Source organism: Thermobia domestica, chromosome 14, assembly GCF_964235325.1.
Source record: "Thermobia domestica chromosome 14, izTheDome1.hap1.1, whole genome shotgun sequence".
In the NCBI taxonomy this organism is placed as follows: domain Eukaryota; kingdom Metazoa; phylum Arthropoda; class Insecta; order Zygentoma; family Lepismatidae; genus Thermobia; species Thermobia domestica.
The window spans coordinates 150,966,102-150,979,300 of NC_137467.1; the positions used below are offsets into that span (position 1 = coordinate 150,966,102).

The window sequence follows — 13,199 nt, forward strand, 5'->3', positions numbered from 1 at the left end:
ACGTTTGGCGCGCGGTTGTGTTATGCCTTGTAGCTCTTATCTCTGCACAATGATTTCGTTCAAAAAGTAGCGAGTGGTCATAATGTTTTCGCTGGTCAGTATAAGTTTTGTTGGCATTTAATTTACTAAATAATCGCTCAGGTGTTACCGTCTTCACAGGTAAAAATGAGATATAGTTGGAACATCACATAATTTTTAACATCCTAACATTATAAAGTTTAACTTCGAAACTGAAATGGACTTCTCAATGTTGCGGGCTCTGCAGGCTCTTTAGTTGCGCCACAACATTCTCTCTACTCAGAAGCATAGGGACAAATAGAAAAATCAAAATTTATTCTGTCCATTTTTCAAGCATCATACACTTCAGGAAAAAAAAATCACATAATACTGATATGTAAGAAAGTATTGGTATTGTTTGTTTTCTGTATACAAAGAACCATTTAGGTTTTTTTATCTCATATTCTGGTAATAATCGAAAAAAAAAAGAAAAGAACTTCATGTGATAAACGGACGAAAAAAAAATTGTCAACGCGATACGAATGACGTTCTCTGCAACCTAATTCACGTTTTTCGTACAAAAACTCTATTCCTACCTGCAAAAAGAAAAGATTTCTGTTACCCGTCAATGGTTGAGATTTTGCCCTGCGGCTGAACAACACGGCTTGTAAAAATAGACTCTGACTGACTGCAGGTGCACGAAGGAAAAAAAAAATGTTGGATTCCTCTCCCCGCCCACTTCAAGTGTGGATATCCTGGACACATTCAAACTGAGCGGTACGATCTTTCAGTTCTTCCCAGTAGAGGTGCCAGCAGTAATTGCTAAATGAAAAAGTGAGCATCTGGTGGCGAAAAGGCGAAGTGCTCGGACAAAAGGGTGGGCACAATAACCTTAAGTTTCAAGTACTTGGCGGATTCCAAATGGAAGAAAGTTGTCACTATAATCATAAGTCCATCCCACTGCTGATGGTCACATTCCAGCGATCACATACCATGATATTGACGGTAAGAGGCACAGCAACTTTTTTCGTCAGTGCAGGTAAAGTTTTGCTCTTGGTATTATGGTTACGGAATTTAGATATGAAGGTAAGTTGATGATACGTAAGGTGGACAAAGACGTAAAGGATCCATCCAACAATCTGTTTTGACACCTATCTATCTGAGATAGCTTACATTCCACAATTGTATGGAATGGACGCGAACCAGGTGATGATCCATATGGACGACTTCGAAAAAAAAAAAATGAAATGAAATCTGTGAGTTTTACGTGCCACGGTTATGCCGGTTAGGCTAAAGGCGACGGTGATTATAAGAAATGAGTGAAATTGTGGAATGAAGAAAGTAGGAGAAAACAGGAGAACCCCGTGAGAACCCACGAGCAGGTTGTTTGTCCAGGACAAGACTTCGAATAATATCGCAAGGACATCACTACGGTTTTATCAGGACGTGGCAGAGGAACTGAGTTAGTGTTATTCTTTTCGAAGGCATTCCTGTGAAAAGCACAGATGTCAGTCTAATATATTGTTGCACATTTGGACTGTTGAAACATCTTTAGCGTCGCTGGCCACGTACCCTGCAAGAGGGCCATGTCAGCTTAACCTTTTGGAAGCTGAGAAGGAAAAAATATAGCTATATATATATTAAATTCTCCGAAGTAATACTACAGAATTATTATTATTATTATTAGGATCACGAAGTGGACTTGTAATATTACTTCCGTCTTTCCGTCCCTTACTCCGGACGATAACTTTTGAATGAGTTCAGTTGATTTTGAGTTTAACGTCCCGCTCAGCAGCAAAGCTATATGAGACGTGCACCTACTGATTAACGTGGAATCCGAACCACATGATCTCCCGCCGGGAATCGAACCCGGGTCTTACGCTAACCGCTTAGCTACGAATGAGCTCAACTTTTGAATGAATACGAATTCGTAATTGTCTTTTGCGAATCGATGCATACAGTGATTATCCAGTAGCAGTTCGTTAATGAAGGTGATCCGTACACCGGAATTGGTAGAAATGAGTCATTTCCGGTTTTAACGATCACTATAAATCAAAAACGGTAATAGATATACGGTAAAAATAACTTCAAGTTGTTGTCGGCAATTGATTTAGCGTTTCAGAAATAAATTTATCTTCATCCCTAACGCTCTACTAAAGCCAGAAGTGGAAGAATCTTACTACAAGTTCCGGTTTCAATTTAATCTAATGGAGCATAAACTGTAAGAGATTGTGACAAGCTGTTCGTGGGAATTGATTTAGCGTTGTAAGAGTAAGGGCCACATTAACTCTTAAAGTTCTAATTAAACCGAAAGTGGCCAAATTCAACCACTTCCAGTTTTAGCATTGATTGCTACAGATAGCGGTCACAGATAGCGAGACGCAGTTTTCTATAATCAATTAAATGTGGACCCCGCCTGGGACCCTGCGGCGAAACTCTTTACTTCGATCTGTTGTCCTTTGAACATCATATGACACTTGTTTTTCAGTTTTTCCGTCTGGCTGCCCCTTTCAGATTTATAGGGGTGGCCTGTTTTCAATGCAAATTTTGATGACATTTTGACGCGCCGCCATTTTGCATAGGCTAATCGTAGAGAATCGGGACTTGTAGCTTTCTTTTTACAAGAGCTTTCAAGCGATATACCACTTGACCCCTCTTTCCATTTGACAGTTTTGAGTTGGACCCCGTCTGTTACCCTGGGACGAAACTCTTTACTTCTTTGTTGTCCTTTGCAAGTAATGGGATACTTGTTTTTCACTTTGTAGATATCTCGGACCGTTTTCGATTTAAAGGCCTGGTACGTACTAACGGAATCACCCGATATATACCCGACCCTTCGTTGCCCCACCCCTGAAAAAAATTCAATTACGCTAGTGCTATATGAAAATGAAATATTAGATTGCTTGTGTTGTTTCCATTTTCCTATTAAGTAAAAAAAAAAAAAAAAGTGTCAAGTGAGATGATGTTCCTCTTTCCCCTTTAATGCACCTGCGCTCAACACTCAAAATGCAAAATAAAATGTCAAAAGTTTACTTAGTATAATTGTGTCTAATAGATGGCGGCACATTGTGTCTAGTACGAAATCTTTAATGTTACTGTCAAAGGCGTAGCCTACAGCCAAATGTTACCAGTTTCGTAGTTTATATAATAGTCTCTGTAAGCAAATGTATCTAAATAAGAAAGATCTAGCTCGTATTTACAAACATTAGAAAAGAGTTACAAAATAAGCGCATTTGAAAGGGCCGGTTAAGGATACTACTAGTCAGTATCACATTGGCGGTATGCGACTTCCAGCTTCGGCTGGTTTTAGAACATTTTTGGAGAAGCAAATAATGGGTAATGTATGCCCTTGCTTCGATCAATATACTCCTAAATCGGAAAAAGAAAAGTAATTCTATGCATCTGTATTCGACAAATGAGTCATTCGATCATATGAATCGCTTGGGTAACTGCACTTATTTTCTACACAACTTAATAAATTCTTTGTAACGAAATCAGTCTCGTGTATTATCTTTACCGAGTGACACCGTCAGCATTGGTAGTGCGTGGTTCAGGAATTCATTGAAAGCTTTACTTGGATTATGACGTTTCAATGCTGTTACTCTATTCTCATCGTTCTTATTTTTGCATACTGGTTTCAGGCAAAAACTAAAGCTCTTGCAATCTCCACTTTTTTTTTTTTTTTAATTCTTTCTTTTCCAACATCAGTTTTCAAGGATATACTTTGTTGAAATATACTCTATCTAGGGTTGCCAACTCTGGAAAATAACAAAAACTCGCACCCCCTCAAAATTTCTAATGATATACGTCTAAGTGTGAAGTATCTTTGTTCGTATCCACTCATGGGAAGGAAATGTACTATTACGACATGTATTCTGAATATCCTCAGTACATTCACTAATAAGATTAGTAAATACATTGTGCTATAAATGAGAAACTGAAATCGGCATTGAACATTTTATTATACTGTATTTACCAGTAAGTACTATTTCATTAAAATAATCGAAACAGATAAACAAAAGTATGTTAATCTTTACGTGACAATTTTGAATTTGGAAAATGAAATTTATTCTTTAAACTTATATCTCAACTACAGGAAATTTCGTTAAGAAGTCCTTTTTCACTCTTAATAAATGTATAAAATTCCTTACAAGTAAATTTCAAATTTTCCCTGATACAGTCCATGCCATCTCTTTAAAATTATCTAAACAGATGAACAAAATACATTAAAGATTGATAGGTGGTGAAAGGTTACAGAATGAAATTGCTTCGAACTAAATACAAATTTGAAAAAAAAAAAAAAAGCCATATAAAGGCTGGTAAGAAGTTCGTACCAGTCACCGTCTTTAATCAAAGTAACAGCAACATTTCAGGCCGGGCCGGTGAAAAATCGGCCAGTTGGTATCCCTAATTCTATCAGGTTTTCACGGGTTACGGGCAGTGTCCTTTTAACTTCTTGTTGTGGTACATATTAATATGGAAAATGAAATGAAATAATTAAGTTTTATGTCCCACGGTTATGCCGGCTAAGCTGAAGGAGACGGTGATGATGAGAAATGAATGAAATGGTGGAATGAAGAAAGGGGAAGGAAACGAGAGAACCCAGATTAAACCCACGCACACAGTGTTGGTCCACCACAACGCTCACTTGGCGCGAGCTGGAATCGAAACAAGGACCCCATGCACCAAAGTTGAATGCCCTACCACTGAGCCATCGCGGTCCCATCTTAATAGGGAGGAATATAAACTCTAAGCACAATGTATAGGCTAGATTCATGTATTTGGTTCTAAATGCAGAAGGCAGTAGGACTGATCCGTAGTAGTAACACAAAGTGAAGAGGCGAAAACTCATCATTATAATACTGGAGATAAAAACAAAAAGTCTTACTTTACTAGATTAACACTTGTACGATAGGACCCAGACATATGGCAAATAAAATATTTAGTGCTTTGCCCAATCATATAAAAACAGGAAAACCTAAATAAATTCAAAGAAATCTTAAAATCGTATCTCAGAGAAAGAATATTATAGTGTAAAAGAATATCTAAGAATATATGTGTAACAATATAATCACATTTTGTAAATCATATTGTTTTTTTCTTATACAAATTCTATGTATATGCAGAGCTGTAGCTAGAGGGGTGCGAGCGGGGTGGTTGCCCCGGGCGCTGATAGCAAAGGGGCGCCGAACGAGCAAGAGGAAAGTAAATGTCGGAAAAGAGTAAACGACGCGGTGCCCCTTAAAAGAATTGGCGCTCTATTAAATCAATATTGTCGGTTTGAAAAAAAATAAATATTTGTTAAAAATTTTCTTGCTCGCTCCGGTCGCAACCCAAAATTTTCAGTAATTGTCACAACAAGTTTCTACTTATTACTTAAAAAAGTTATATACAGTGGTGTTATTCTCATTGTTTAAAGTAAGCGACTATGCTTCGTAACAATACAGAACAACAGGCATGATTATCGTTTTATATCTATTTTGGGCTTCAAATTCCTCGACAGAATTCGCGACGACAAAAGATTTTGAATTTAATAATAGCACGAATTCCCTGCTTTTAGTCGACGTTTAATTTGTTCGTGGATATGATTTTGGTTTGTTAATATTGATCCTAGATACTTGAAAACAGGATTGGCAAAAACCATGGTTTTTATTTTTTTAAAAAAAAGTTTGTTGTTGTTGTTTAGACCAGGTTTTTATTGGTTTAAATGATTTGCTCTATGTTTTATATCACATATGGACAGAAATAAATTTGTTTCGCCTTGGTGTTATTATACAACAACCAGGTTATGCTGGAAGGGGTCACATAAGCTTAAAGCGGAATCTAAACCGCTTCTCGGCTTACATCCGAGAGAAATTGTCCTCCATTTGAACTCGAAACCGGAACTAGTTGGCCACAAACGTGATACGTCTGCCGACTAACTCACGAAGGACTCCTGATAAAAAATATGTTGTACTGATATTTACACACTTGTAAATATAATTGTCAAGAGACATTTCAGAAGAACAAAAAGATAAACAGTTGCACAAGTGAAACCATTATACAGAATTACATATTTTTTTGACAATTTCAAAATACTGGAGAGTACAGAAGAATTAATTTCGTCCAAGTTAGTTTACTACGATTTTATTTGTTCAAATTAAAGAAATACAACGACTTATTTTGCATATCAGTAAGAAAAGTGAATAAAGATACGAATTATCTGAGTCCACTTTGGGTCTGACCCATTTATACATAAATAAATACCAAAGATACTTCTGATTTCAATAAATGCCTCTCGTGTGGTTTGTATGACCCCCCCCCCAAAGTATGGCATTTCGATGTATTTTATCAATAATAAACATTATTAAAACGAAACAATATTTAGAATTTTTCTTTGATTGCAATTGCAGAACAATAATAGCGAACTATTAAAAAATCACAAAAGAAACATTCATAAAGTTATTTTAAAAAAAAAAAGTGGCTTTTGTGGTATGATCTCTTTGAGTAATGAATGAGGAATTGAGGTCTGAATATAATAGGAATAATATATGGGAGTGAAAAGTTATAACTCACAAATGTGTTTTCAAGGTTTTACGAACAATTACACTATTTCGATTTTTTTTTTGTGGAAACCAGTTTTTTTTTTTTTTTTTTTTTTTAACAGCTGGTTTAAACCAGCCAATCCTGTTTGAAAATATCTACTTTATCGAAAATATTATTTGATACTTTGACACATCCATAATTTTCAGTATTACGATTCCAGTTTACTTCCGTGATTTTTTTTTTATTTACTTCTAAATCTGCAAGCATTTAATAATGTCTTTGCATTTCTTTCTATTGTTCTCCTATCTTCTCCTATCAGATTTACATCATTAGCATACGCCATAACCTGGTGAATACCATTCAGCTCTAGGTCCTGGTTGCTATCTTTGATTTTCCTTATAGCGTACCCCAGAATAAAATTGAATAATAATGCCGACATCTCCTTGTTTTAGGCCATTTTCGACAAGGAAGCTCGTGGACAAGAATTTTCCTACTCGGACTTTAATATGGGATTCGTTTAAACACATCTTAATTAATCTAACTAGCTCTTTCCCACACTCCAAATTCTGCAATAATGTTCTATAATATTTACCTCTTAATAGAATCGTAAGCCTTGATGTACCGGGGTGTTGTATTCCCAATTCTTTTCGAGCATTTGTCGAATGGTAAATATCTGGTCCATAGTTGATAGATTTAGTCTAAATCCACACTTATAATCTCCAATAATTTCATCCCCATATGGAAGCGGTCTTGTTAATAAAATGTTTGAGATGATTTTAAACGATGTTGCCACAAGAGAAATTCTTCGAAAATTATTACAATCCGCTTTTCGCGTTTCTTGTGAACTGGAACAATGATTCATTCTTTCCACTCTTACGGTAATTTTTTCGTGTTCCAAATAAGGAGAATGAGTTTGTGTATCTTGTTCCACAATTTTCGCTTCTAGCTAAAATTTACTCAGCCAGAATTTCGTCTACACCCGGAGATTTGTGGTTCTTTAATTTCATTATAACAATTTCTACTTCTGTTCGGCTAGGCTCTGAAATTTATGGTTCTGCTTTGCATTTGCCTTTCCCCACGAACATTAGTTTTTGGCTGCGTGTTAAGCAAATCGTCAAAGAAGTCGTTCCATCTATTCAAGATGCTATCTGTATCAGTAAGAATTGTTCCATCGTTTCTCTTTAATATATACGCGCGGGGTTGATACCCTTTCATAAATCCGTTGATGCCCTTGAACATATCTCGATTTTTCTTTTACCTTCAATTTAATTATTTCAAAAAATCACTTTTCTCTCTCTTAACATTTTGCAAGTTTCCCGTCTGATATCAACGAAATTTAGTGTAGTTGTATTTTTCGGATTTTGTAGCCAACGCAGTTTCGCCTATTTTCCCTTCTCCGTTAGTTTGGTGCATTCTTGGTTGAATCATGATTTGTTCCTACTATTTCCGCGTGCCCCAATTTCTCTGTTGCTTTAATCTGGTATTCCCTTCTTGCCTGGTTCTCCTCTAATTTTTTAAAACTAAACCTCTCCGTTTTCAGATGTTGAATATTCTCTTTACTCAACGATAATATCTCTCTCTCTCCCTCTCTCTCGTTATCGCTGCTACCAGATAGTGATCAGTGTCACAGTCGGGTCCTCTGAACGAGCAAACATCACTTATGCTAGACTATCTTCTTCTATCTACTAAGACGTGATCAATTTGATTGTGTGTTCTTTCATCTGGCAAGGACAATGTGTATTTATGAACGTCACGATGTGGGAATTTTGTACTCTTCACGATAAGGTTTTTGAATGTTCCAAAGTTCACGGAACCAACGCCGGTGTCATTACTTTCCTTATGCAGACTTACTTTCCCTATAACCAGTTTGAAAATATCCTGTCGCCCTACCTTCGCATTGAACCCTCTAATAGAATTTTTATATGGTATCGCGGGATTTGGTCGAATACCCGTGATACTTCTTAAAATGCGTCGTTTATATCATCATCCTTACCTTCTGTTGGGACCTGTACATTTAAAACAATATTATTACACCACCGACCCTTTAGAGTAATAAAAGAAAGTATATTAACAAGTTCAACCCGTTTAATTGCTGATATTAAAAGTATCGAAATTAAAATGCTATTTGTGTGGTCGCATACGGAATAAAATTACAAAAGTTTACAATTATTAGTGGAAATTAATGTTGTCACCCATTTTGAACATTTTAAAAGCACATAGTTTCTAATGTATTGAAATTTCATTCCTTATCAAAAGTATAAAACGTTACAAATAGTTATATTGTAAATTTGTGTAACTGTTCTTCAAGTGGATTTGTATACAACCAAAGGTAGTTTTGTCAAGTTTAACAAAACGTCCAAAGTAGGCCTCTTGAAAACAACTCTTATTTGTAAAAGACTACATAATGATGACTTTTGGCTGTTCAATGGTCTGCCCAAGCAGCTTGATAAAAATTCAGTGTAGTATAACAATAGCTGCTGCTTTTCTTATAAGTAAGTAAAAAAAAAAAAAGGAAAAAAACGGTAGGGGACGCCGAATTCTACTTGCCCCGGGCGCCGAAATCTCTAGCTACGGCTCTGTGTACATGTAAACTGAACCCTCCAAACACCATGTATTGGTTAGATGGAGTAAATAAATGAAACGAAACACAGTAAAGCCTCAATTATCTGCGACCGGGTGATCCGCTGTTCGGATTATCCGCGAGTACTGTGAATTTTTTTTTAAACCCTGCTGCAATCCCGCTTAATAATTTTTCGTAAGTAGTTCATATGTAGTCACTGCGGACTGACACTCAGCATTCAAATTGCATTGAGAAGATCAATATTTCCAACAATAGTGCACGTTTCAAAGTGCAGATCTACCCTCATAAGCAGAAACCGATTGTCGTAAGGTATGAAAAACGGGAAACGAAAGAGTGATTTGCGTGGTAGTCTATCAAATTACATAAATTTTTGACAGCGGAGTGGGGGATCCGCGGGTGCGCACTAGAGGGTTAATTGCGAAGCCAATAACCGGGAAAATACAAGCCCTGCAGTGCGAAGGTCGAAAATTACTGATAGGTTTATTTGGACATCGTAATTCTACAAGCCTTCTCTCAATTTCTCTTTATAAGTGATAGGTTCTTGCTCTTTTGTTTTGGCCATGACTTTCACATTCTCTGATCACTGACCGTGATGACCCGAGCGGGTGAATGCGTCAATCCGCTCTTTCAAGTTCACTAATCTTCTTCTTCTACGTATTCTCTCGCCCTGCCCGTGGTATCAGTTGTCAGTAAGCGTGCTTAGGGTTCAGTCGTGTTTTAGGTTTCTTTGAGATGTTTGAACCTCATTTATAGTCTTTTTCGGGTTACTACGATTTTCAGCATCTACGGTCGTCTCGCTACCCATTTCCGCGGATAATCGGTGCTTTACTGTATTCATTTCTGATACGTGTTATTTTCCCAGGTCATATAAACTTTCTAAAGACACATCATGTACAGTCAGGGGAGGCTATTAGGGGGCAGTTGTCCCCGACTTTTTTGAAGTGACCCCTTAATGTATACAATTTCATTTGGAAGTGTGAAGTTTTTGTATGTATTACTGCTTCATAGAAAAAAAAATTGTGTCATATAATATTTGCCGTTACGCGAGGACGTATTTATTATTTGTCTTCCTGTAGAAAGAAGGAAGCCATAGTAATATTTTACTTGCCACGGAAGATGGCCCCAAAACTAACATATTGGAGCACAACAATTCCAGCGTTACTTTTATTTCTTCTTACAAGGGCTCGATATGTGTCAGCCGCTTTGAAACTAATTGAGAGAACATGAAATTTTATTGTTCCGTGAAAAAAAATACGCCAGTGTATGGATTGCATAACACCGTTGTGTAAGAATACAAAGGGGTAGCACCCACTTACGTTGCTCTTGTCAATTTACTTAATAGAAAATGAAATACGATATGCGGTACTTTATCTGAAAAATATAGTATCCTAAGAGTTATACAATCATTAGAGAAACAAAGTATGTTAGGAACAACCAGGAAAACTAATTTTGATATACAAATATTCAAATCATATCTTACCCCTACTTTTAACATCTAATCGCTGGCGCTGGTTAGAGTTATGCTGTGTAGGGTAAAGAAGAGGCGTATGATTAATGAAAGTAAATTATCTCACAATCCGTTCTATTCTATCATGGGGAGCACGGTGGCTAACTTGTAGACTTCTTATCTCTGGTGCATTGTGTCTCTGGTTTTAATGTCCGGCCAAGTAAGTTTGTGGTGTGCATCATGTCCCTGGGTTTTCTCGGGGTACTCTCGTTTTCTTCCGTATTCTCATTCCACAGATTGTTTTATCATTTTACTTACCTTAATCATTCGTTTTCCTTAGTTTAAGGGACATTACGTGGGACGTTAAACTGAAATATTTGTTTTATCCTATTATATTCTAAAATATGCCCTATTTTATTCTTATTGATCTTGAGCTCCTTCGTGGCTAAGCGGTTAGCCACTCGCCTTTGGCGTAGGAGGCCCGGGTTCAATTCTCGGCAGGAGCTCATGTGGTTCGGATCCCACGCTAATCAGTAGGTCTCGTCTCATATAGCTTCGTTGCTGAAAGAGACGTTAAACTCAAAATCAACTCAATTCAATATTAATCTTGTTTAATGCCTTTGGCTGGAGAAAATGAGAGGGAGTTGACACGTCAACATACATTTAATAATATTGTCATGATTCTAGTTTTCCTCAGGGATACTTTGAATATGCAGGGGTTGAAATGAAATCTTTCAGTATTACATTCCATGGTTATCGCCGTGTAGGCTAAAGGAAATGATAATGATAAGAAGGAATGAAATAGTGAAATAAAGGAACCTTGAGAAAGCGTTAGAGCCTCCAGAAAACCTACACATATGGTGTTTGTTCACCACAAAGCCCACTTGGCGCGAATTAGGATCGAACGAGGGACCTCTACCATCAGAAATGAACACCCTACCACTGAGCTACCGCGACCCCAATTATCAGGATATCTGTGCCGGACTTACGTATAAGCTAAGCAAGCTATAGATTAAGGCCCCACTCTCTTGGGTGCCAAAAAATTAAAAGAAAAAATTGGATGTACATTTTCAAAAATAAGATAAAAAATAAACACAATAAAATCTACATACAGCAACAGTGTGCTTCTATGAAGTAAGTAATGGGCCTCCTCCTGCTAGCCTGCCCCCTAAAATATCAGTTGACAAAGGACAGTTGGACACATAAAAGACCGGATTACCTCCAATAGCTTAGGGCCTAATCAAACCTAAATCGTGCTTTTCAGGGGCTGAAAAAAATACTGGTAACCCAAGTTGAACCCGATCTCGGAAATGTCCCTGGGAAAACTTATTATCCCCGGTGGGATTTTTGTCCTCTGGGCAACCCTGAAATCTTCACTTGATCTATATTCCTAAGAGAAAACCATTTGTATATTCACGTCTATTTCAAGTTGGTGAAGTGAAAGCTAGGTACCACTAAGCTTTGTTGTATGTAAGCAAATGTTTTTTTTTTTTTTTTTTAATTGGACAGATATTTACTGAAAGACACAATGCACAATCTTCCCAGAAAGTATCCATATTCGTCTTTCTACATATAATTAACCCTACAGTGAATGAATTTTTTAAAATTATTTATTTAGCTATTTTTATATTACCATTTAGTATTTACGCGCTACCAAACTTCAATTGCATGAGATTTAATTTGCAAAATTACAATTAGAACCACAGCAGAGCATAGTAAACGCATGATATAGCCGTTTGGAGTTGTACAATTGCAGCTATAGCAAGATGTACAAAACGTAGCCAAATGGCAAAACTATGGGCTGGTGGAGGGTTAAGTATAACCTATTATATATATAGTATAAATAGTTTTCTGTTTAAATACTGTATTTGCTTTGAGTAGAATGTAGTAGGCTTATTTTGAGTTGATCATTAAACATTACAATTGACCTTTTTGGCTACTGCAGTTGAAAGTGGGGAAAATACGATAGGAAGTTCGTAAAATAAGTTCCGTTTCGATTTTTCTCCGCGGCAGCGCTACGATCACAGTTCCGCTCATGCGCACTAGTTACTCTGATCCAAGCAGAACGAAATTACGCCATTTTGAGATTGGTCTGAGTTCCTCCTGTGAGAAGAAGGTCTTCCTGTGTGTTTGTGAACTGCTCGTGTCATCATGCAACGGGAACTGCTACCAGATGCATCAATGCAACTGTGTACTGCCAGCAGTTAAGCCGTGTTCAAGAAAAACTCAAAACTCTGGAGCCATTTTACGTTTTGGCTGGGAAAGACTATAGCATCCGCCATATTCCCCAGACATTGCACCGTCCTATTATCACCTGTTCCATTCCTTGGACAATCACCTTAATTAAAGGACGCCAGTTCAAATCCCTAGTAGAGGTGTAAAATGCATTGATACCTTCTTTGCTTCACTGCCCACCAAGTACTACCGCAATGGAATCCATGGTCTTCCAGAACGTTGGCAGAAGGTCGTCAATGCTGATGGGACTATTTTTTATGTTCCTGGCACGTGTTAGGTGACACATCGATGTTCGAAGGTGGTGGGTGAAATAGCGACAGAACGTTCTTGGGTTACCTTTATAATAATATAATGTTTTTATTTAATTTTTTTTATTGTTCTGAAGGTTAATGTAACATAAAAATTTATTCAAAA

General features: G+C 37.1%; 1 protein-coding gene across 2 annotated transcripts in view; it reads left to right on the forward strand.

The window, feature by feature from the left end:
• The window catches only part of btv (dynein cytoplasmic heavy chain beethoven), a 437,347-nt gene that overhangs the window by 330,355 nt on the left and 93,793 nt on the right, over positions 1-13,199 (forward strand). The window lies entirely within an intron of this gene.